The sequence below is a fragment of the Tamandua tetradactyla genome, chromosome 7 (genome assembly GCF_023851605.1).
Source record: "Tamandua tetradactyla isolate mTamTet1 chromosome 7, mTamTet1.pri, whole genome shotgun sequence".
Taxonomy (NCBI): domain Eukaryota; kingdom Metazoa; phylum Chordata; class Mammalia; order Pilosa; family Myrmecophagidae; genus Tamandua; species Tamandua tetradactyla.
In genome coordinates, this window is record NC_135333.1 from 17,809,658 (window position 1) to 17,835,313 (window position 25,656).

Below are 25,656 nucleotides of genomic sequence, written 5' to 3' on the forward strand. Positions count from 1 at the left end.
TTTAAGCACCAGCCAATTAAATCAAACATCATTCATTGCAGCAGGCATGCCTCCTAGCCAACTATGATGTAATCAGCAACAGATGAGGTTCACATGCCATTGGCTCATGTCCACAACAACAGAACTAGGCACCTTCACCTGGCCAAGTTGACACCTGAACCTAACTACCACAGGTCCAATTCCAACCCTGGGGGTCTATTCAATATCATCTGGAGATATTATAATAACCTAAGTTATATATATTCAAGGATTGAGACAAAATGAGGTATCAAGGGACCAAGGTCCTAACTGATAATATACCATGCAGCTCCAGGAGAAGAATTTGCTCCAGTGTGATATCTATTTATATGGTAAAGTAATTCCGAACTTAAGTCTTCCAATCCTTACCCCCTGGTTTACAGCACAGAAGGATGCCCAGTGTGCACTAGAATGTTATATAATTTCATCAGGGCTGTTTGCCCTGATCTCAGAAGCTGAAGCCAATAATCCTACTAGTTATTCTTTCTTTTAATACAGTTTCAAACCCATTGTTTTCTGCTTTCTTTTAAATACAATAGGAGAGTAATATTTTATAAGTTTCTAAGTAAGTTATGCAGCAAGAATTCTGAAAGCTCCAAAGAGCTCTTGCTTTATTGTCCCCAAATATTACAATGACATATGGTAAAGAAATGAAGTTACTACCAAAATGAACATTACACAAAATAACAAAATGAATTAATGAATTAGCTTTGTCCCTCCTAAACTCCCATACCCTAAATGAGCCATGTCCCTGATGAAGAGATTGAAAGGAATTGAGAAATTTAATAACGAATTATATTACAAAAGTAATAATAACAATACATGTTTGGAAATTAAGTTTCTGGCAATTCTTTAAAAAGGAAAAGATTACTGCTTGACCTTTAGTTTTTCTCCACAGCAAATTCCAAGTTTTTGAGGACATAATCAACATAAAGCGGATCTTTCATTCCATAATTTTCTTGTTTCAAAGCAATCCATTAGGAATAGTCCACTGACTGTTTCTATATGTTCTGATAAAAGAAAAATATAAAATTTCAAGCCCTTCACCCACCTCTTCTCTATAGTAATAAAAAATGACCTTCACAATAAAAATAAAGGTTATCCAAACAAAGAGTTTGACCAGCAATTGGTTTCTCATTAAAGCTGAGAAAGAAATATAATCATTCATTTACTAATTCATCTTTCACCAAACATTTATTGTGCTAGATGCTGGCAAGATAGAAGTGAATAAGATTCATTTCCCACCCTCAAGGTCTCAGATTCACGGGGGAGAGGCACAACCAAAACTACAATATGACAAAATATATATATCCTGAACTACGGAAGTTCTAAGAGTAGAATTTTTTTTATTTATGTTAGATTTGGGAAGTTTGCCTTGGCTCTTAATTTCAGATACCTAATTTGATTATTATATACTACATGAATTTCTTGGGTCTACTAATCATTTCAAGTATATTGAGCTAATACCTTTTAATCCCAGAGCTGTCTGCCCAGGAAGTCCGGGCAAAAGGGTAACAAAGAAAATAAAACAACATGAAGAAAACTTTGAAAAATCTGCCAGTAAGAGGTCGATGAGGGCAAAGACAAGCAATTCACCACTATGCAGAATTAAATTTTTAAAAGATACTCTAAACGTAACCGAGGAACCTTTAGAATACTAGCTGCTAATCCTCCAAAGCTTATAACTCTTAGTTATTTGCAAGTTGAGAGCTTATTTTCCAATGAAAATAATTTCTACATGGTTATGTCTCACAAAGGCCTATTTCTCTGATTTATTTAATAACATCAATTACCTATTATTTGTGAGGCACTGTACTAAGTATTAAGGATATAAAATCAAATAAAACCCAATCTATCTCTGGCCAAAAGAGCTTAGAGTCTAATGGAGGGTTAAATTAATTAAAAGTTAATGTTTACAGGACAGTGCTTTAAGTGTTTTCTAGAATATCCATGAGTTGTTTGTGGCAGCAAAGAAGAGACCTAAATCAGACTTGAAAAGAGAAAGTCAACAGAACACTTCCCCAAACGAGCTCATGTTGGAGCTGAATTTGAAAGTAGAGTAGGAATTAATCACGCTAATAAGGAGGTGAAAAGGTAGAATAAACAAGATTTGATGGCTGACTGGTTGATGGAGGTGGGGACACAAAGGAGTCTTGGATGTCCGGTTTCGAATAGTGATTCAATGTGAGCACCATTCCCTAAGAAAGAAACCACGGATATGAGAGGAAAGGTAAAAATTCCTATACAGACCATGCCAAGTTTAAACTTCTGCCTTACATCTGTTCGGAATAGCTGTTGATTTCTGTCTTATATCAGCAAGCCTGAGAAGTAAGGTGGTCTGGGACAAAGGACAAGTGCTGCCCCAGGCAGCAATGCAGTGCACAGATGTTACCAGCCTTGCATAGCAGCAAGTATTTCCACTTCTTTTGCTTCCATTTGCAGTCTGTGGTTTGCCCTTGTCAGCAACATATGCATCAGGGAGTTCTGCTTACCCACAGTATACAGATGAGAAGACTGAGGCAAAAAAGAGATAGTAAATAGCTTGCCCAGGAACAGGCAGTAGGCAAATGGCCCTCTTGTCCCAGGGTCCAGGCTCTTAACTGAAAGACTACAGCTTATTAAAGAAATTGCAGCAATTCGTTTTCTTATGAACTAATGTTTTCCAAAGACAGGCTCTCAGTCAGATATCGTGTATAAATAAATCATCAATATAGCCTTCAGATTCCTTTAGGAAACAGGCATATGGTTCTTGTTATATGCAAAAGACTTATTTTAATAATAGGATTCCTTTATGTTGGTTATAGGCACACCTGGATAACCTGCCCTAAAGGGATATAATCCCCCAATGCCACAGCAATAAGCTTTGTCTTCGGTTCAGGTCTTGCTTCTTTTCTTTTGTATTCTGCTACAGTCTGTTGTGGTTAATTACACAAGACACTAGTACAACTATATGAATCCCTAGTGGCAATGCTTTGAGAATGTGCATTTATTACAAATTCTTAAGTGCCACAGAGCACATGTTTCTGATCACTGCATTAAGAATGTGGACCCATAGTTCAGATAAAAGAGGAGCTTTATAAAGAAATATGCTGCCAGTGATATCCCAATAGGTTGACAAATGTAGGAAGCTGAGATGCTTGGATTATTCTAGATAATGGATTTATTCTCCACTGTTTATGCTCAGCAGATTCAATGGACAGTTGCAGGTGCAAAATGAGAGGTAAACAGACTTCTAAATAAGTAAAGAGTGAGGGAGCACTGGCCAGGGAAGCGTAGGTTTCAGAATGAATTATTAAAGCCTGTGCTGGTCTTCAGTTGTGGGTATGACTGATTTCTAAGTGAAGATATCTTATCCTGAATGCTACTACTTTAAGGTAAAAATAGATTTATTATCCCCCCATCTCTCTTTCTCCATTGCTGGTGAAAAATGAAACAGCACTGTTGGTCTATAATTGATATGTCTGACACTAAAATTTCATTCTATGTATTGCCATATGTTGAAATACACAGTAATGGGACAAGATAGTCTTGATGTAAAATACCACATTTTGACACAAAACTATTGAGATACAGGTGACAGAGTATATTCTACTGGGACAAAAATGCAGTTCTATTTGAAAGTTAACCACACATTTCAAATTTCAGTTTGAGCAAACATTTTATCGTATATTTGTCTATACAAATACACAATAGTGTTCTACTTTGCTAGCTGCTGGAATGCAACACACCAGACAGAGATGGATTGGCTTTCAATAAAAGGGGATTTATTTGTTAGCTCTGCAGAGGAAAGGCAGCTAATTTTCAACTGAGGTTCTTTCTTACGTGGGAAGGCACAGGGTGATCTCTGTACGTGGGAAGGCACAGGGTGATCTCTGCTGGCCTTCTCTCCAGGCCTCTGGGTTCCAACAACTTTCCCTGGGGTGATTTTGTAGCGCGAAAACCAGAAACAAGGCCACAGGCCTCCAGGAACATTTCGCGAAGTTAGTACAGGCTGAGACTAAGGATCTGTAGTTTCAGGAAGCAGGTATTATTTGCTATGGCCATAGGGCTCAGGCAGTAACCTCTGCAAGTCTGAGCCCCGAACAAACAGCAACCTTAGCTTTTATAGACTGTACAATATGTTAAAGACAAGGTAAACAATTGGCTGATTTAAGTTGAGAATGGCCCAGAGCTGAACCATTGAGGGGCCCCCACCCCAGGAATGTCTTCTTTGGCCTATGTGCATTTTTACCAGTTCCTGAAGGCTAGGGGAGGGGGTTTCTATACCAGGAAATGTGCCGCTTGCCTGCCAGGAGAGGGGGTTTGGGGACTTTCCATAGAGAGCACAGCTAAGCTAGAAAGAGGGGAAGGCCTGCCTGCTACAATTTCTTTCTGCATCTCCAAAGGCCTGGGATGAGCTGTGAGTGCTGAGATGAGCTATGCTGAGCTGTTTGGGCTGTGCTACATTGAGCTCTCTCATTTAAGTGCCAGTCAATTAAATCAAACATCATTCATTACAGCAGGCATGCTTCTAGCTGACTGCAGATTTAATCAGCAAAAGAGGAGGTTCACATGCCATTGGCTCATGTTCACAGCAACAGAACTAGGCACCTTCACCTGGCCAAGTTGACAAGTGAATCTAACTACCACAAACAGTTAAAAGAAATTAGCTTTACAATTGTTTTTTTTTTTTTTCAGAACCACCCAGTAAAAGCAGAGTAAGGTACTTGCTTTTTTTTTTTTTTGCATGGGCAGGCACCAGGAATTGAACCCAGGGGCTCTGGCATGGCAGACGAGAACTCTGCCACTGAGCCACCATGGCCAGGTACTTGCTTTTTTAATGTGAACTATTGAAAAATATAAAAAAAGTTAGAAGGTGCTTGGAACTCCAGGTACATGATAAGTTCTCAATTTATTGACTTGAATTATATTTATACATAAATATGCACATAAACTAGGAATCTAAATATAGAGAGATATAATCTAACACTGTTAATTCCACTTCAATTTATTTTTCCCTTCTCAGACAAATTACAAACAAATTTTAAAAAGTTGCTCTTTAATCTAGATAAGACATTTATAGTCTTTTAGAAAATATTTACTGAGTACTTACTTTGTATCAGACAAGTTCTCTGTGCAAAGATTAGAACAGTGAATGAGATATACTAGGTCTTTAATGTAGTTTAATTCTAAATAAAGTGAAACTAGCTTTATAGTACCAAGAAGTAAATAAAAGAAACAAGATAATTACAGATAATGTTAATGATGTAATGGCAATAAAAACAGAGTGATGTCAGAGGAATGTAAATGGAAGAGCTTTTAGATGAGATGACCAGGGAAGACCTCTTCTTGAGGAGGTCACATTCAGCTGAGTCTTGAAAAATGAGAAGGAGGCATATTTTCTAAAAATGTAGGGGGAAAGATGTGTGTGTAACAGAATTAAATTCCACTGCTTACAATGAAATACCAAATAAGATGGTTGGTTTACCCAAAGAGGGAACTCTTTTCCTCACAGGGGCTCCACAATACCTTTAGGGACCCACACTTCTTATATTTTTCACTTTGCCATCCTTGGCAGCGTGGCTTGCCTCCTTATGGTGAAAGGGGTGAAGGATAAAAGGCTCATGCCCACTTAGTCTCTTCAAGTCACATACAGTAGCTTTTTGCAGAAGCTTCACCCACAGACTTCTACTTCCATCTGCTCAGAATTGCGTCCCATAGCTACTTAGGTCACTTTGTAAAGCTGCATGCTTTTAGCTAGCACAGGCCTTACCTTTTGTAGTTCCCCCACTCCCACCTACCCACCCATCCCCCACCCAAATTTGGGACTCTTGTTAGTAGGAAGAGTGAAGGCATGAGACTAGCAGTGCCTGCTAAAGCATTCAAGGCAGGGCAAGAGCAGGTGAAATTCCCTGGTACGACAACAGCCTTGGCTTATAAAAAGAATTCCAGAGGAACTGGGGTGTGGGGGCCTCAGGAAAGTGCAGCCAGGAATGTTGCTAGTGAATGGGAGCCACTATTACTGAGGGCTCTAGGTCCCAGACATTGTGAAACTTGGGAAACACTTTACATACATTTCCTCATTTAAATCTCCTCACAATTCCATGAAGTGGGTATTACAGTTATTTTACAAAGAAGTGTAAGGGATAGAGGACTCGTCCCACTCAAATAAGGAAGTATGGAGGGACCTTTAAGTCTCGATCAAAATAATTTAAGTCTCGACCTCCTAACCTGGCCCACATTTCTCTGAAACCACTGTCAGCATATGATAATGAAGGATTAGGTTTACTAAAATATGACAGGTGTGTAGGGGATAAAGCTTACTTGATTGATCCCCTCTATAAAAGGGCAATCGGATATGCAAACAGGTAGGATTCAACATATCCTAATTTGTGATTGGTCAAAAACTAAAATGAATAATTATGATAATAAGACATAGAAAACTCACTTTTTACTTAGCTGGGTTTGGAGACCAGAGTATAACTCCTAAGTAACCAGCCAATGGTAAAACGGGGAGGAACTCCTTTGCTGTAGGGATGAAAATAAAAGGAGCCCGTGCAGTCCAATACTCTGCACTCGCTTGCCACTTGTTTCTATGAGTGCTCTTTCTCATGAGAAAGAAAGAAAAGAGCTTCTGCCATACTGCGTGAGCATCTGAAAAACTTACTTGAGCTGGTAACACTGAGATGGTAATTTAGCGGGTAGGCCCCTTGCAGCAAGCAGGCCCCCTGTTTACCCAAGCCACTTCCTCTTTGGAAGTCTCCCAGGTCCAAGGACAGTTGAAAGTGAACATAGGCAAGATAAGAGGCCTCTGTAGGAGCCCCCTTTCCCATGAATGCTCATCCGCTTCTGTAGACTCAGCTTTGCAACCCTTCCTCAGTAGTACACATCCAATCACTTCCCTTGAGCATTCCCCGTGGCCGTATTAGCAACATCCTACCTCTAACAAGCCATATCGTCTATAAAAATCTTGTGTCAGCCCCTAGTCGGGGCTCAGACTTTCAGAGGTGACTCATCTGAGCCTTGTACGCACAGACTAATAAAGCTTGCTTCCTGAAACTTTGGAGCCTCGATCCTGGTTCTTCTGGCGTGTAACCTTCCTGGAGGCTTGCAGCCTCATTCATGGTTTCAGGCTACAGTAACACTGCTCCAAACAGAAGGAAGCAAACTCTGTAGCGTAAGGGACTCACCTAAATGGTGAGAAGAGATACAATTATGTTAACAGGTGGATCTGGTTCCTAAATTCATGCTCTTCACCCCATCTACTGCCTTCATCTGACTGTTAACAATATGCCTCTGAATAGTAAACTAAAAGAATTCATTTGTCAAATCTATCCTGGTTTTATTACCTACTGTCCTATTTACTCATATTTTTAAGAAGTGCTTCTTTATTTGGTCTAATATTTTCATTTACTTAGAAACTCTTGATAGATTCCCATAGGATCCTTCACGTACATAGAAGAAAAAAAGTTGTCTTAAAATTGAAATTGATCATATCTCCTTCTAATGTTGAGGACTAGTTGTGTAAAATTTACATTAGTGAGAAAATAAATCTCTATACTGCTATTTTTTTTTCACTTTGAGATATCTTTGGAGGGAGAAAAGGCTGAAATTTCAAAGCTCCTGCCAGTTCTTTAGTGCTGTGAAACATTAATAAGCTTCTGGCTTTGCAAAGGTGGGCCCAGAGCCTGAGGTTGTTCGAGTGTTAAATTGCGCTGCATAATGAAGTAAAGGCAACTGGGTTTCCTGAGGAATAAAGAGGTCTAGGAAAATGGAGATCGACAGGGAGCTATAAAGAAAGCTGTTATCTAACCTCACATTACATCTCTCATGATTTCAGTATTACTAGCAACACTGTCACCAAATCCCTCACACAGAACTTGTCCAGAGTTCCCATGTGGAGGAAGAAATAGCAACAAGTGAGTATTATGTAGGAAACGCCTGTGGGCAGGAATTGGGAAAACATTCAGAGATCACACCCAGAACAAGGCATTATCTTAAAATGTGGGATGATGAAAAGGAGATGGTGAGTACAAAAGAACCCCACAAGGCCTGGCAAACTCCTCTGGTATTCTCCAGGGCAATGACAGACCAGACAGAAGGTGGGGCTGTCTGCTTATTCCTCTCACCCTGAACATTGCCACCGTGCATGCTGAGACCACAAGATGTTAAGATCAGAGCAGCCCAGGGTCCTAGCAAGTGCTTTAGGTGAACTTCATTCCTTCCCCCCACTTCCCAGCACCACCCCACCACACCTCCACCAGGCACCTTAAAGCAGAGTCCTCTGCAAGTTCAAAGGCAGCTGGTGGGTCACACCTGGTGTAGTTCAACTGTATGCTGCCAAGTACACAGATTATTTTCACAGTAGTTAAAAAGTTTTGTTCTTCTCAAGAGGCTCTCAGAGTGAAGTTCAAACTTACTTAATAGTGTGTTAAAGTGCTTCTGATCTGGCTCCTACCTATATTCCAGTCTCTCACCTAGTGACACTTCCAACTTGCCCCTTGAGCACTAACGAGACGGAGCTACTTGCAGTTTCCTCTATGTGCTATGTTGTCCTATTCTTCCCTATCTTCACACATGATGTTCCCCCATTTAAAATGCCCTCTTCTCCCTACTATACCTGTTTCCTAAAATTATCTTCTATGAGTCCCTCAAAGAGCAATTCAGGCATCATCTCTTCTAGAAAGTCTTCACTGACCTCCGACCTCCACATCTGATTCAGGTGGCCTCCTTTATGCTCCCCTAACACCCTATGGATGCATCTAATATGGCACATGGTGCACCACTTGTAATCCTTAACTTACCTCTAGGTCTCCTCCAATAAATGTATCTACACATAAAGCCTAGCACTGTGCCTGCAACAGAATAGCTATTCAATAAATTCTTGTCAAATATATGACCTAAAAGCTTTTATTCCAAAAAACCTATAATAAAAAAGATAATCAAATATAGGTCTGTCCAAGCAGAGTGTATATCAAATGACTGTTAGGCAGGAATACTGCTTCCCAAATCCTGACTTTTCTTTCAGCATACAGGTATGACCCTTCTGGTCTCAGACCTTCATATTATTCTTCCTTCATTAAGCCAACAGCAGTCTTCAAATCAGAAATATGAATGCTATTGAGAAGTGCTAAAATTCTTTCATTCAACAAGTATTTTTCATGTTTGATACATGAGACATGGTGCTCAGTGTGGGGATATGCAAGTAAACAAATCTGACACTACTCTTACCCTAGTGGAGTTACAACAATAAATAAATTATAAAATAATTACAATTCTGAGAAGTATTTTATTATGGGAAATTATAGGTGTTATTAGAGAGTGAAATAGTTTAATAAGGGGTTGTAACCTAGTCTTACTTGGGGGCTGGTGGGTTTGCCATTGTAAGTAAATATGGATTAGGGTAGGTTCTTTTTGGAAGCAGGAGTTAGCCAGATCAGTGTGTGTGTGTGTGTGTGTGTGTGTGTGTGTGTGTGTGCGTGTGCGTGCGCGCGCAGGCATGCATGGGGGTGTGGCTAGGGAGAGAAGGAGAGGGAAGGAGAGTGAGAAGTGAGAAAATGAGTACTACAAACAAAGATTTGGTCATCTCTGTGTGTGGCGTGAAGGAGCTTGGGAGAGTTGCAGGGATAGAGAGGACAGCAGTGTGTCTGCAGCAGTGAGCTCCCAGTTTAGTAGGTGAGGTTAAACCAGGTTGCAAAATATCTGGCTGGCTAAATTAGTTTCTTCTTTAGTAACTGTCTGACAAGGATTAACTGTTCAGGCCAAATGTGTGGGCGCAAGGTATCTAGAGTGAACAGGAATCATTAGAGTGAAGTAATGCTTCTCAGAAAGGACCATCAATTAAAGAGTCAGAATCTCTAAGATGGCTAGGTAAAGGGAGATTCTTGCCTCAATTACTCCAAAGGAATACTACTGAGCTAAGTTTAGCTAATGAGAACAAGTATATGAGGGAGGTGTTTTGGGGGAAAGAAGTAAGTCAGAGCAAGGCAAAGTGACAGCTGGAATTTGCCTCAGAGACAGCCTAGACTGAAGCCACAGAGAGAAGGATTTCTGAAGATTGAAGCCAAGTGATCTAAACTATCTACTGCCACTCAAGGCACATTATTTTTTTAAAACTAAAATAATGAGAATGAATGCTGTTAGAACATTTTAAATTATTCTCTGCTTATAAACTATAAGATCTGGAATTTTCATATTAGTTACCTCTGTTGTCCAGACATTATTAGTACATCAGAATTCCTGTACAGTAAAGCAAACTGTACCATATAGATAAATAATTAGCAACTCGGACTTACTACTGGGTGCTATAGTTACAACTTAGGCTGAAAATCTTATCTTACTAGATAATTTGCTTTTTATAAGGAAAAATGATTTTCAGCTGAAATGGAAGGGTACAACCAACTTTTTAAATATATATCATAAATGGAGTAGGGGGCTAAATACATAATCCCTTTAGCGTATGCCTCAATTACATTTATCTTATTCTAGCTACTTAGTGTGCAGTTAACCATCTTCATGTGTATTGTTAACCTAAAGCTTTATATATTCATACTCCCAGAATACATCAATTATTTTTGCAATTCTTTCATTTGAGAAGATGAGTGGAACATTAATAGTTATAGCAATAATAGATGCCATGTTACTGATACTATAAATTATTGTGACTTTTAAACTCAATGACTGGTTGTAACTAGGCAACTCAAAACCACAGCCATATGTGATTATAAAATGATGATGAAAACAGGAGTTCATTCTATACTTGTAGGCTAGTTGCCATTTTCCAGCTTGTCCTGATTTTATAAAAAGAAATGACCTTGAAAATAATTAAATACATCAAGTGGTAAGGTTGTGGAGCTCACTGAAATATGACAGTAGGCTCATGTCTTTATAATGCAGCTAAGCATTCATGGAATAGAAAAATAATTTATTGCACATTAACCAATTTATACTTGTAGTTTATAGGCTTATGCATATTCACTACAAGGCTGGCCTAATCTTCATCTACCTGTATCCCTCTGAACACGGAAAAAAGGCAATCAGGTTTCAGTCTACTAGACTGAGAAGCAGATCAGATTTTACAAGTGGCATAAGGATCTGGTTCTTTTTTCTTCAGCCTGTGTTTAATTAGAGTGCTTTCAACAAAAACACAAATCCAGATTAGCTTTCTGTGTTTAATGTTTATTGATTTAGATGCTCTTTAAAAGGGAATAGTAAGCATCTTGACAAATAAATTTAGCTGCTGTCACTTTAAAAAAGAGCAAGTACAACTGAAAAAGAAACTGGTAATAGACAATGAGATGGAAGGAAAATACTTGTGGGATCTGGATGCTATCAGGCCTGTACACTTGAATGTTCTCTCTAGCAGTGCTGGGAGAGGGCTGAAGAAACTCATATTTAGCTGTGCCTTAGGATCTAGGAGTAAAAGAGTACTGGCTGAAGAGTACTAAAAAGTCAGAATGGAAGATCAAATATTCGGAGATCTGAAGAAGAGATCCTCCTTATAAAAGAATTCTCAAGAAAGAAGGTAGTATGTTAAGTTTAGTTCAAGCTCTCTGCTGGGTATCCATTTCTACCGCCACCCTAGCAGAAAGAACAAGTATCATAAAGTTTAAAAGCACACAAAGTGCTGCACTGGTTTCTCACAACAGGGACCTTGGAAAAGGATATGCGTTATCATGCCAGGTAACATACAGGGAGATGGATAAAAATATGACCACTCTCACAAGGTACAGGGATGCCTTAGAGAGCTGACATTTCCAAAACCATCTGGACTAGCCCCAGTGAGTCAAACCAGTTATGCATAATTCTTTCCTTTTCCCATGACAAGAAAGAAAGGAAGGAAACAAGGGAAGGAAAAGAGGGAAGGGGAGGGGAGGGAACATTAGAGGACAAGGGGAGGGAAGGAGAGAGAGGAGGAGGAGGAAGGGAGGGAGGAACAGAGGAATGGAGGTGGGGGAGGGAGGAGGGAAAAGAAACAAAAAAACAAATGAGAGAAAAAGAATCCTCTTGGAAGGATTCTACATTTCTACTTAACACTGGTTGGAGTAGCACTAAGGGGTCCAGAGTGAATAAAGAGGTGAATAACTGTGGCTCTCAGTGACATCTGGGTCAGTTTGATGAGGAGTTCACTTGGAAAAAGTTTTAGCAACCTAGGAAACCAGACCCATGGGACAAGAGCTATTTCTAGCACCAGGATTTCTCTGGGTTATACATTCATTCATTTACTCACATAGAATGAGTGCTTACCACGTGTAAGGCATATTGTCTCCCCTTCCTTTCTCCCTCCCTCTCTCCCTTTCCCCTTTCTTTATTTCTCTGATGGAAGAGACAACAACATTTAAAGGATGACATTGTCAGTCTTGCTCACATGGGGAATATATTCTTGTGAGGAGTTACAAATAATAAGAAAAACAAATCGTGTGTGTATGATCAAAGCTATTAGGAAAATACCTATCCATCCCACTAGCTATCCCTAAGCCCACTCATTCAAGAAAAACTGAATGCATGCAGTATACCAGGCACTGTGCTAGTGACTTGGGATATACAATGTACAAAACTCAGGCTAAATTTGTGAGTCAGGTACACATAGATATAGCTATAGGAATTAATGAGGAAAGAGTGTGTAGAGAACAAAGGAAGAGGGAAAAGGAGGAAAAGTTGGAGAGTATAGTGCCACTAAGCCCAGAGAAAATTGTTTCAGGAAAGGAGTCATCTACAGGAAACACACACAGTTAAGAAATCATATACAAAGAGGGCAGAGTACCCACAGGATTTAGGAACATATTGTTGGTAACCTCAACTAGAGTGATTCCAATTGAGTTGTGGACCTGAAAGCCAAAATGTAGTAGGCAGGTAGGCCAGTGGGAAGTAAGGAAGTAAAGACTAAGAATCTGAACATTCCACAAGTTTTAATTATGAAAGGAAATACTGATTTAAAGATAAGTAGAAGAAAAGATAGGCAGAACAGTTGTTTTTCCATTTCCTTCTTCCCTTCCTTCAGTCTCCCCTTCCTCACTCCCTCCCTCTCTCCCTTTCCCCTTTCTTTATTACCAATAGAAGAGACAACAACATTTAAAGGCTGAAAGGGACAGTAAGAGACTAGATGGAAATAATAGAGAATAAATAGCTGGTGTGTGAGGTCCCTGTAATGATCAAAAACAAAAAGAATAGAAACTAGAAACAGAAGGAGGCATCCTTGTCCTGAGTATTAAAAGAGGGAAAGAAGAAATATGCAGCTACTTTGAGGGGTAGGGGCAAAGGTGGAGCAAGGGACAGAGATAGGATGAGCAGAGCTGGAGTGTAAAAAGTTGGGAGACTCTAATGCGTAATGGCCTCAAGCAAGAAAAATTCTCACATAAAGACTGAACAGACCACAAGGGACTATTAGCAGGCTTTTTAAAAAAGGTCAGCTGACAACTGGTAAAAGTGAATGGGGGTAAGGGACGGGTGAAAATGGGTTTTATTTGATTATTAAAACTACCTAACAGGGATATATAAAATTTTTCCAAATAGACAATAAAGAAGTATTGAGTAACACGATGATCACACATTTTTAATTTTACTTAATTTATCATTCCAAGTCTGGATGGGGAAAAAAAAACAACTGGATTTGTAGATACCACTAAATCAATACTTTTAGTAAACCTAAGAGGCCTATATTGAAGCAAACATTTCTACATGTGCACATCTGAGTTGAATAGGTAAGGAATTCAGGGCACAGTGACCCACACCTCAGTTTCGTAACTTCAGGCAAACTGTTTCACTTTACCATGTCCAAAGTTTTCCGTTTTTTTTAAGAAAAGTACTATCTGTTTTATTTCAACCCCTCAGGGATACTGTGGAGATGAATGCAGTATATATTTGATGCTTGTGGGCAATTTAGAAAAGAACCTGAGAACATCAAAGGCCTATAACAAACAGAATGTATCTTCTGGGCACAGCCCTTTCATCTGGGGTTACATGGGACCACACACTGGTGTGTTCCCTTCACATTCACAAAGATAAAAAGGTACAGATTTGTATAGGGCTCTTTTCACAAGCATTTCTCTCACCTGAATCATTTGTTCCAGTATGCATGACTGAAATCTAACTAATTATAAGATAATGTCATTCTGCCTGAACATGCATAAAAGTCTGGAAACGCCCTTCTTACTACTTACTGTGTGAAAAGCCATTTTATCCTTTTGTTGCCTAAAATGTAAGCCCTTTATTTACTGAGTATCTGCTTAATGAACACAAAGCTTTCCATTTTGTCTGTATCCTCTTAATTCTTGGAAGTGGTAGGTTCCCAGAGTCCGAGAATCAGTTCAATCATTGTGGCTGCACATGTTAAGCACTCAAGATAATGTTTGTGAAGGATAGTCTTTGCCTAATTTGCTATTTGCTGCATGATATGCGAGTATGTGCACACACACACACACAAAAAGCTACGGATGGCAATGACTGCAGGCTACGTGACACAAGGTACCTTCATCATTTCTAAACAAGGCCTCTCTAAACGTATGTCTTTAAGGAGACAGGATAAAAGGAAAATGTTAACAGTATAGTGGTGAAGAATTTGTGCTCTGAAAGCAGACTGCTTGGGTTCACTCTGTAACTTACAAGCTACACAACCTTGCCAGTTATTTATCTCCCAAAGCCACAAGATGTTCACTTGTAAAATAGAAATAATAATAGTAAAGTTTGAGTATGTATGGAATTAAATAATATAATCAATGTAACTTGCTTAAAACAATGTCCGACATACAGTAAGGCTAAAAATGTTTATAAAAATGAATGAGTATGTATAAGCAGCATCTACATTTAGTTACATATGTATTACTGTAACTGAGAAATCAAGATTTAAGGGATGATTTTGACAACTGAATCATTAAACAGATATTCCTTGTTGCTTTCTGGTACATTGGAGTAGACAGAGGAAAATTCCTGAAATCTCTGAATTGTAATCCAGCAGCCCTGATCTCTGATAATGACTGTAAAGCCCTTATCTTCTGCACCTGTGACTGTAAAAACCTTGTGACTAATCTTCATTTGTACCTAGTTATCCAGTTTTTCAACTTCAGAGTCTCATAATCACTAAAGAGAGCTACTAATGTTTGTTAATGAAGGGTCTTAGGTCAGCCCATAACGAATCTTGATGACAGAGACTAGATCTTTAAAAAGTGGGTGCGCCAGACATGCGCAGTAGCTTAGACTTTAGCCTATAAGTCACCTGTACCTCATTCTACCATTTTCTTTCATTCATTCTGTGACTAAGCACGTTATGAATCTGCACATGCTCAATAATTAGATCACCTCTAAGTACATCATCTGGGGCCACTGTACTCATTATCCTAAACCCTGCCCAAAATTTCTCTAATAAAACTATTTGAATTACTGCAGTGCTGGGAGACAGATTTTGAGCCGCTAGGCCATCTGCTCTCCTACTACGCACCTAGTGATAAACATTTTCTTTCTTTGAAACCCAGTGTCTCAGGAATTGGTTACTGAGCACTGTCAGGCAAAAGGATCCATGGCCTTCGTCCAGTAAACATTACCATAGAATCTCTGCTAGATTCAGCTGTAAGGGTAAGAACACTTAGGGGAAGATATCACAGCATATTGCCTCCATGTTAAGCACAAAATGGCCTCAAAATAATGAAAAGCATAACACAAAATATCATTGTTATATTTTCAACCATATAGGAAAATTATTCTTACAATGTGGCACATAAGATAGAACCCATTACTGTGAAGAAAATTTGGTGATACAAACTAGTGTTTGTATCAGGGACCAAACCTTCTACCCCACTGCACTATTCCAGGGCACAAAACAAAAAAGATGGGAGGAGACTTTCAGGGAAGATGGCAGAGTACAAAGTTCCCAGACTCAGTCTTTCCATCAAAACAACTACTAAACAGGCAGTAACTGTCTGAAACAATTATTTTGAAACTCCAGGGGGCAGAAGAACACTGTACAGCATAAAAACCATCTTCCCCAAGAACAGGAGGGACAGGGCTGATCACTAACATGGCTTTTGATTAAGGAATTAGGATCAGCTGGAGGCCTGGCTCTGAGGGCAGCTATTGTTTCAAAGCACTTTAAGCAAGAGCAGAAGAATGGCAGAAGCCATTGTTTCAACCCACCCCAAAACAGCCAGACAGAAGGATATATGGGGGAAAAAATGTACCTATTGCAAACTATGGACTATGGTTAATAGTGATATGTTAATACTCTTTCCTCAACAGTAATAAATGTACCACACCAACACTACGGGTCAATAATGTGGGGGGTATAAGGAGTATGGGAGGATTACACTTTTCTTTTTATTTCTTTCCAGGAGTAATGAAAATGTTCTAAATTTGATCATGGGGCTATATGTACAACCATGTGATGATACTGTGAGCCAGTGATTGTATACTTCAGATGATTTGTGAATAATATATGCTGTGTGAACATGTCTTAATAAAACTGCATTTAAAAAATATGGTGCAACAGTGGCTCAGTGGCAGAATTCTCACTTGCCATGCCGGAGGTCCAGGTTCAATTCCTGGTGCAAGCCCATGTGAAAAAAAAAAAAGAAAAAATAGATATAAAACAGCAGTGGGGAAAAATAAGTTTTATGTTGCATCCTGTGTTGGTTTGAAAGGATGCATGTCCCCTAGAAAAGCCATGTTTTAATGTAAATCCCATTTCATAAAGGGATTCAATACTGTATGTTTCAAACTGTAATCAGATCATCTTCCTGGAGACGTGATATAATCACGAGTGGTTGTTAAACTGGATTAGGTGACGACATGTATCCACCCATTTGGGTGGGTATTGATAAGTTTCTGGAGTCATATAAAAGAGGAAACATTTTGGAGAATGAAGGAGATTCAGAGAGAGAAGAGAATGATGCAGTGACAAGAAGCAGAGTCCTCCAGCCAGTGACCTTTGGAGATAAAGACAGAAAATGCCACCTGGAAGCTTCATGAAACAGGAAGCCAGGAGAAGAAGCTAACAGATGACACTGTGTTTACCATGTGCCCTTCCAGATAAGAGAGGACCCCTGACTGTGTTTGCCATGTGCCCTTCCACTTGAGAGAGAAACCCTGAACTTTATGGGCCTTCTTGAACAAGGTATCTTTCCCTGGATGCCTTAGATTGGACGTTTCTATAGACTTGTTTTAATTGGGACATTTTCTCGGCCTTAGAACTGTTAACTAACAACTTATTAAATTCCCCTTGTTAAACGCCATTCCATTTCTGGTATATTGCATTCCAGTAGCTAGTACACTAGAACACATCCTAAAAAAAAAAAAAGTACAGGGATCATACTTGGAATGATGAAAACGTTTTGTTGATAGATGATTGTGACGGTAGCACAACATTGTGAATGCAATTAGCAGCACTGAAATGTATATCTGAATAATTACAGGGGAAAATGTTCGATTGTATATGTGGTAACAGAATAAAATTAAAAAAAAAAAAAACATGGAATTGCACTACCCAGAGAACGCTAAATTAAACCATGGGCTTTAATTAATAGTACAATATAAAAATGTGCCTCATCAGTTACAACAAATGTTCCACACCAATGCAAGGTGTTGTTGTTGGTGTATGGGAATCCTGCATTTTATGTATGTTGTTCTATAAACCCACAATTTCTCTAATAAAGGGGGGAAAAGATGGAGAATGTTTAAAGGTTATATATATTTTATAATTTTGATCTATTTTTAATGCCTGTTTATCACTGTGATCAAGGAAAATAAAACATAGTATACGGTTGAGAAGCATCAAGACTCTCCTTTCTGTACACAGATTACGTTTCATTGCACTCAGAGGAATCATGTAAGTAATGCACCTGCTGTGGTCTAAAAGTCACGAGTGTGGTTCTTCTAGTCAAGCTTTGCTGTCACTAGGCATTCATTCCCATTCAGCAAAACATGTAACACTAATCCAATGTCAAGTACAAAGTCATAGACGCCTATGATCCAAGGAGACTCATTCAGGATAGGGGTAAAATATCACCTAGTACATACACTGGTCCATCCAATTAAAATTTCAATTTGTAATATACAATGTCATGCCTGTAATTCTTTCTGACATCTTCCCTTGCTTTAATAAGGAACAAAGTCTTTTCTTCACTTGAATTCCTTAGGGAACTCAGGTTTAAGTGTCCTTCCCCACATCACTTTCAACCCTAAATTTAAACCTTGACATGCTACTTTACTTGAACAGGAAAGGATTTGCTAGGATTTACAAGGACAGATGTCAAGGAAATTGGAGTCTTGGGTAAATTTTTCAATACCGGGAGGAATGGACAGGATGGAAGATGTAGCCAGAAATTAGCAAATCAAAGGGAAAATGCCAAAGATCGCCAAGCAGAGAGAAGGAAAACTAGTGAAAATATATTACAAAGCCAAATTCTTTCTCCTCGAAACCTCTAATATTTACTTGTATTGGACAAGCAAATAATTGAAGTTACTTAAAAAAAAAAAGTGTGTTCCTGGGGAAGCAAAAGTAATTACTGAATTAGTCATCAAAATATGCTCTTGCTTGTTCCAGATCACAGTTAAAGAAGGACGTTTGAGAGGCAGAGAATCATAATGCATAGCATCAACAGTCTGAGTTTTGTATTCCAGCTCCAAAGATATGGCAGTAAATTTTAGGTCTGAAATGCAACAAAAAGCTCATTTTTTTTACAGATTATGGAAAAAAGTTTTATTTTTAAGTTTAAATGACAACCAGAATTTGTGGCAGTTCTTAGAAAAATTCTAAGAACCGCATTTTTCTTTAAATTTTCTGATTATTCTGCTCAATAAATATAAAGAAGAAAAAGGGGAACCTGATATACTATAACTTAAGTAATGCATATTATTGGTGTATTTGTTGATTATCAAAGGCAAGAATTAAATACTACATTTTGCATTATTCACAAATTAAGAATTTAATGGACTGCAATTTCCACAACCAAAAATATGTCTGAGTAAAAAATGTCAGGCTGATGTTATACATATATCATTCACCTAATGTTTTGTACATGGTTATTTTCCCAAAGTATGAAATACGCTTCACAGGTGTAATATTTAACAATTACGTGTAACTTTTCCTGTTATTTGTTTATAATTTAATTTAAACACTTCCCCATTGTTCTAGTTTGCCAGCTGCTGGAATGCAACACACCAGACACGGATTGTATCTTTCAATAAAAGGGGATTTATTTTGTTAGTTCTTTAGAGGAAAGGCAGCTAACTTTCAGCTGAGGTTCTTTCTTACAGGGGAAGGCACAGGGCGATCTCTGTTGGCCTTCTCTCCAGGCCTCTGGGTTCCAACAACTGTCCTGGAGTAATTCCTTTCTGCATCTCCAAAGGCCTGGGCTGAGCTGTGAATGATGAGATGAGCTATGCTGAGCTGCTTTGGCTGTGCTATGTTGAGCTCTCTCATTTAAGTACCAGTCAATTAAATCAAACATCATTCATTGCAGTAGGCATGCCTCCTAGCTGACTACAGATGTAATCAGCAACAGATGAGGTTCACATGCCATTGATCCATGTCCACAGCAATAGAACTAGGCACCTTCACCTAGCCAAGTTGACACCTGAATCTAACTACTACATCCATTAATAGACGTTTATAAAGTTTTCAAATTTTTGCTGTTAAAAAATAGCACGGGAGGCCACAGTGACTCAGTGGCATGCCATGCCATAAATAGTGCCTGCCCATGTGAAAAAAAACCCACAATAGTACAGGGCAGTGTGATGGTGGCTCAGCGGCAAAATTCTCTCAAGGTCCAGGTTCGATTCCTGGTGCCTGCCCATATTAAAAATAATAATAATAATTGTACAACTATTAGCTGCAACAAATAATATTAATGAATATTTTAGCAATAATTATTAATATTTTTAGATACTTGGTAACTATTTCCAAATTTACTCTGTCCCAAAATATAAATCAATGTCTATATCTAACAGTAGGATAATAGTGCTTGCCTTACTAACTTCTTTTAACACTTTAACATTTCTTGTTAATTTCTGCAAATGGCATCTCACTATTTGCCTTTCTTTGACTATTAGCAAGATCAAATTTTTTTCATTTATTTATGTGAATAGGATATGATTGTATAATACACTACCTTGTTTCTTCATTATTCCAAAGGAAGTTTAGGATCATCTGGAAAAGTTCCTCAAACAAATTAAATTTGAAAAGAACTTTCATCTTCATTATGCTTAATCTTATCTACAAACATGGTATCTCCTTCCAATTAATATTTTCCTATATTTCTTAAAGTTTGTAGATTTTGCTGTATTTTCTTTGCAGGTTTCTTTTTTTATTTTGCTTCTAATTACATTATTAGAATGTATAATAATACATTATTAGAATGTATTAGACGTCTCAGAGTTTTTTATATGCAAATTTGTAATATATATCTTTTCCAAACCACGCTATCTTCTTTTTTAAAAAAATTGTTTTCTATGGTTTCAACCACTATTTTAAAACCATGAACTTCTGGATAAAATTTTTCCTGACTTTTAAAAAGTTTACAGTTATCTATTCTTATTTTCTTATCATTTCTAGTTCCACTTTGATGCAGTAGTTATATAACTTCTTAGTTCTCAAACAATGGGTGAGTTTGAACTGATATTGCCTATGTCTAACCAAGGTTAAATTTTAGTAAGTGTTTCAAGGACAATTGGGAAAAAAAAGGTATATTTTCCTTATGAAAGATATAAAATAAAGCATATTCCACATAATGCTTTTTAGATTAATTCTACTTATATAACATTGATATTATTACCCCCTCCTTTCTGTTTTCATTTGCCTATGCTTTTACTTTAAAACAAAATATTTGGATCACTTTGTTTATTACTTTGTAAACAGCTTACATTTGAGAGTATTTGTCTATTAATAGTGAATCTATTTTAGGGGCTAGAAGACTACCTGGCACAGAGTTTCAATAATGATTACTTGCTAATTATAATATGTCTGCTTTTCTCCATCATATTTTTATCTGGTAAGGAATGGATAAATTGAAATGAAATCTTCTCTGATCACCACTCTCTGGATATCTGCTACTTTAAAAATTAGGAATGCCTAAAATATTTTAATACTTTCTGAATTGATATTTTATATATTGGAGTGTAGCTTACAAGAATATCTATTTATCTAACTATATATCTACATATTGCCAAAATTCATCAAATTATACACAAAATCTGTACATTTTATTGTTTATAAATTATATCTTAATTTAAAAAAAACAGTATGGGGGAGAGAATGGTAAATTGGCTTAAAGAATAGCTTTCCCTATTTACTAGAAGAGATAACAGTGATGCAGACATAAATAGTAATTTTATTCATAAGGTCACATTTGAATACAAAATAGTTGCGTGACATGATAACTACACCTTTTTTGTCCAAAAACTTAAAATCAGGTTTTAAAATGACTTTCTATTAAATTTGATAAACTTAGAATTTTTCTATTGTTATATGAGATAAAACAAAACAAAACAAATATCCTTAGAGAGAAGTTTATCATTTGAAAAGCATAACTACTTTGGTCTTTGGTAATTAGATAATAATTACCTGCCTATTAAAGAAAACAACTAAAAAGGTTTTTTGTTTTCATAAATAACCTTTATAATATAGAGGTACTCTAAACTATAAAATCCCTAAGGATAAACACTTTAAATGTTCATATTTACCTACCTAAGTTTGAACCATACTTTTCATCACAGGTCTGGAAGTATTTCATAAGCCATAGGAGATACAGAATGCAAAATAGTACATGCATTCACTCCATTACAGAAAAAAAAGTATCTTCTAGTCATGCAATTTTGCTGAACAACATTTGCTAGAAATTTCAAACATTTATTGGAGATATTCCTGGAAAATTACTGGCATGTGTGATTGTCAAGTACAGGCATATGTCAGTCATCTAATTACCAAGTATTCATCTAGAAGGAGTTTTAAAAACATTGTAAATGAAATGTGTAACTTAGCCATGAATTCCAAACTTACGATACCCTATAGAACACAGAATAAAAACGTTTTACAAAATTATGTAATTTATTCAAAGGAGTTTCCTATCTCAAAAAAATTCCCCATGAAAAGCAATTTGTATTATGGGCAAGTTACATATTTTTGATAGTACTTTTAGAATAGATCTTCATTCAAATGCAGCAAGATAATAGAAAACAAATATTCCTGTCTAAGTTAATGTTATGCAAAATCAGTAAGGAGGTATTTTTTAATTCCATTCCAGCCCTCCTTTCGCTTTCATTGCCTCCTCCAGACCCCAATCCAAATCACCTCACCAGTAACCACCAAATAATTATTTTTTCATCATACTTAGTTTCAGAAACAAAAATGGGGAGTTACAAAATTGGAGTTAAAACTGACAAAATTAGCCTCCCTCAACTACACAGATGAGTACTACTGTATAAAACAATTCCAAGTTCCTTCCATGGCTGTCTAGCTCTAAAGAGGGAACAAAATTTTAGATGATATATGGTTCTTCAGAAACACTGACAGAAAGAAAACATACAAATATACATGCTCAAAAACACGATTACAACAGAATTGATACTGTGGCCAGTAGTAATATAACATTCTAACCATCAGCAAGAGGAAAATATTTTCACAACATTGAGAATAACACTAATATTGGCCTTTTGTCAATAATTCTAATAAATTTTTCTCTTCCCCTTAGATGGTGAAGTTGACCATTCTTTAGCTAAAAGAACACATACATTAGATATAAATATACAAATCCCCAAATTATAGACTGCAACCAAAATTAGTGGAAAGAAATAGAAATATAAAGTTAAAGGAGGAGATATTTCCAGGCCTGTTATTTAAATATTATGAGAACCTCTGTGATTCACAATTGGCCTGAGGGTACAAAAGATGGTTTTCATATCCATGACTTGGTCAAATCTTTTTATACCACTCAAGACAACCGTGCTGGTTTGAATGTACCCTAGAAAAGCCATGTTTTAATCTTAATCCCATTCTGTAAAGGCAGCTGTTTCTTCTAATCCCTATTCAATACTGTATGTTTAAACTGCAATTAGATCATCTCCCTGGAGATGTGACTCAATTGTGAGTTAAGCTGGAATATGTGCAGACATGTCTCCACCCATATGGGTGGGTCTTGATTAGTTCACTGGAATCCTATAAAATAGGAAACATTTTGGAGAAAGAAGGAGATTCAGAGAGAGCAGAAAACAACAGAGCCATGAGGAAGCCACAACAGAAAATGCCACAGAACCATGAAGCAGAGTCCCCCAGCCTCTGCTGGAGGAGATGAAGAAGGAAAATGCCACCCAGGGAGCTGAAGAAGAAATTAACAGATAAGGCCATGTTCACTATGTGCCCTTTCAGCCAAGAGAGAAACCCTGACCATGTTTGCCACGTGCATTTCCAGATGAGAGAGAAACTCTGAATTTCATCGGCCTTCTTGAATCAAGGTATCTTTCTCTGGATGCCTTACACAGGACATTTCTATAGACTTGCTTTAATTGGAACATTTCCATGGCCTAAAAACTGTTAACTTGCAACTTATTAAATTCCCCTTTATAAAAGCCTTCTGGTTCTAGTATATTGCATTCCAGCAGCTAGCAAACTAGAACAATAACCCTTCATAATATTAAGAGGAAAGATGCTTTGAACTTCATGTACTTGGCTAATGTGTCATTCTCTTCACCAGAAAAATGTAGGGGCAACTTCTCAATTATAAGCAAATGTACTAACTTCACAGCTGTCTTAAATCGGATCCCAACACTCACAATTCCCACATCTTTCAAGAGTTTGAAAAGTTAAAAGAAGAACAGGAACAAAAATTATAAAGTCATTATTATCAAGAGCAGGGTTGTATCCATCGTTGTCCTGTCAATTGCCTAAATAAATTCTAGACATTGCAACAGTGTATTGAATAAACGAAAAGAACTATAATCCCAACTACCAGTGACAGATTAATATGACCCTCCTAAAATTTGTTGATATCTAACTGCCTACACACTACTCACTCAATGAAGATAAACATAACTATGTACCATTTATTTTTAGTTTTGTGATGCCTTTACTCTATAATTTAAACAGGCTATTCCTCCTTAACTTTTTGAGTTTATCCCCTCAGTAATGCTATTAAAAAGCAATTACAGGGGGTGCGAGGGTAGTTTAATGTAGAATTCTAATCTGCCATGTAGGAGACCCAGGTTCAATTCTCAGTCCATGCACTTCCCAAAAAACAAGCAAGAAAAACAAACAACAATTCAACAAATGGTGTTGCGATAAAGGGATACTCACATGAAAAAATAATGAAATGTGACCCCGCCATAAAGCATTAAAAATTAATTAATTAATTAAATTTAAATAATAAAAAATAAATTAAAAAGCAATTACATAGTGGTAAATGAAAGCGAGGGGTAAGGGGTATGGTATGTATAGTCTTTTTTTTCTCTATTATCATTTTATTTCTTTTTCTGTTGTCTTTTTATTTCTTTTTCTAAATCGCTGCAAATGTACTAAGAAATGATGAATATGCAACTATGTGATGATATTAGGAATTACTGATTGTATATGTAGAATGGAATGATATCTAAATGTTTTGTTAATTTTTTTAATAATAAAAAAGAGTTAAAATATATATATTTAAAAAAAAAGCAATTATAGGTGGTCTGCCCGAGACCCTACTATTTCTGCTACAACAAGATGAAAAAAACTATCAAACCAAGAGAAACTTGTCAAACAGCAGGCATTGGGCATTGGTAGGAAAGTTACTGCTCACAGACAGAAGAAGGTGATTCATAAAACAGGTCCAGCAGATGGTAACAAATTTCTGTTCTCCTTAAAGAAATTAGGAGTTAACAATATTTCTGGTGTTAAAGAGGTAAATACGTTTATAAACCAAGGGAGAGTGATTCACTTTAACCACCCTAAAGTTCAAGCATCTCTGGCAGCAAACACTTTGACCATTACAGGTCATGCTGAGACCAGGAGTTGACAAAAAGGCTGCCCAGCATCTTAAACCAGCTTGGTGCATCTTAAACTAGTCTGACTAGTTTCAGAAGACTGGCTGAAGTTCTGCCCAAACAATATGTGGATGAAAAAGCCCTACTTGCTACTGAAGAGGAGGAGGATGATGACATTCCAGATATTGTGGAGAATTGTGATGCGGCTTTCAAGAGCTAGGGAAACTGATTGACATGATGACATAAGACATCCCCTGGAAAAGTCTCTCCTCAGAATCAACCCATAAATGGATAAATTCCTAATATAAACTATGGACTACAGTTAATTGTACAATTATAATATTCTTTCATTGATTGTAATGAAGGTATGAAACTAATGCAAAGAGTTAATAATAGGGAGGGTCTACGGGACTACATATTTTTTACACAATTTTTTGGTGAACCTACAATTTCTCTAATTAAAAATAATAATAATAATAAAAGAATGAGGGGAGGGACTTCCAGGAAGACTAACTTGAGCTTAGCCCTGCTTCCAGAAAAGTTAGAGAAGGGACAGGAGGGCAACGGAGGAGGCAGTTCAGGGGTGTGGCTGACATGGGAGAGCCTTCTGCATCACATGTGGCAGCCTTCGCAGAGGCCAAGGAACTGAGATGCAGAAAGCTGAAACCTGGCGTGGAGGTGCAGAGGCACCGAGTCGCAGAGCCTGCGGGAGTGCACGGACAG

At 37.5% G+C, this 25,656-nt stretch overlaps 1 protein-coding gene and 1 pseudogene across 3 annotated transcripts in view; one reads left to right on the forward strand and one right to left on the reverse strand.

Annotated features, from left to right (window-relative positions):
* SMYD3 (SET and MYND domain containing 3) overlaps window positions 1-25,656 on the reverse strand; it is an 876,127-nt gene that overhangs the window by 421,399 nt on the left and 429,072 nt on the right. The window lies entirely within an intron of this gene.
* LOC143689466 (transcription factor BTF3 pseudogene) lies at window positions 24,693-25,153 on the forward strand (annotated as a pseudogene).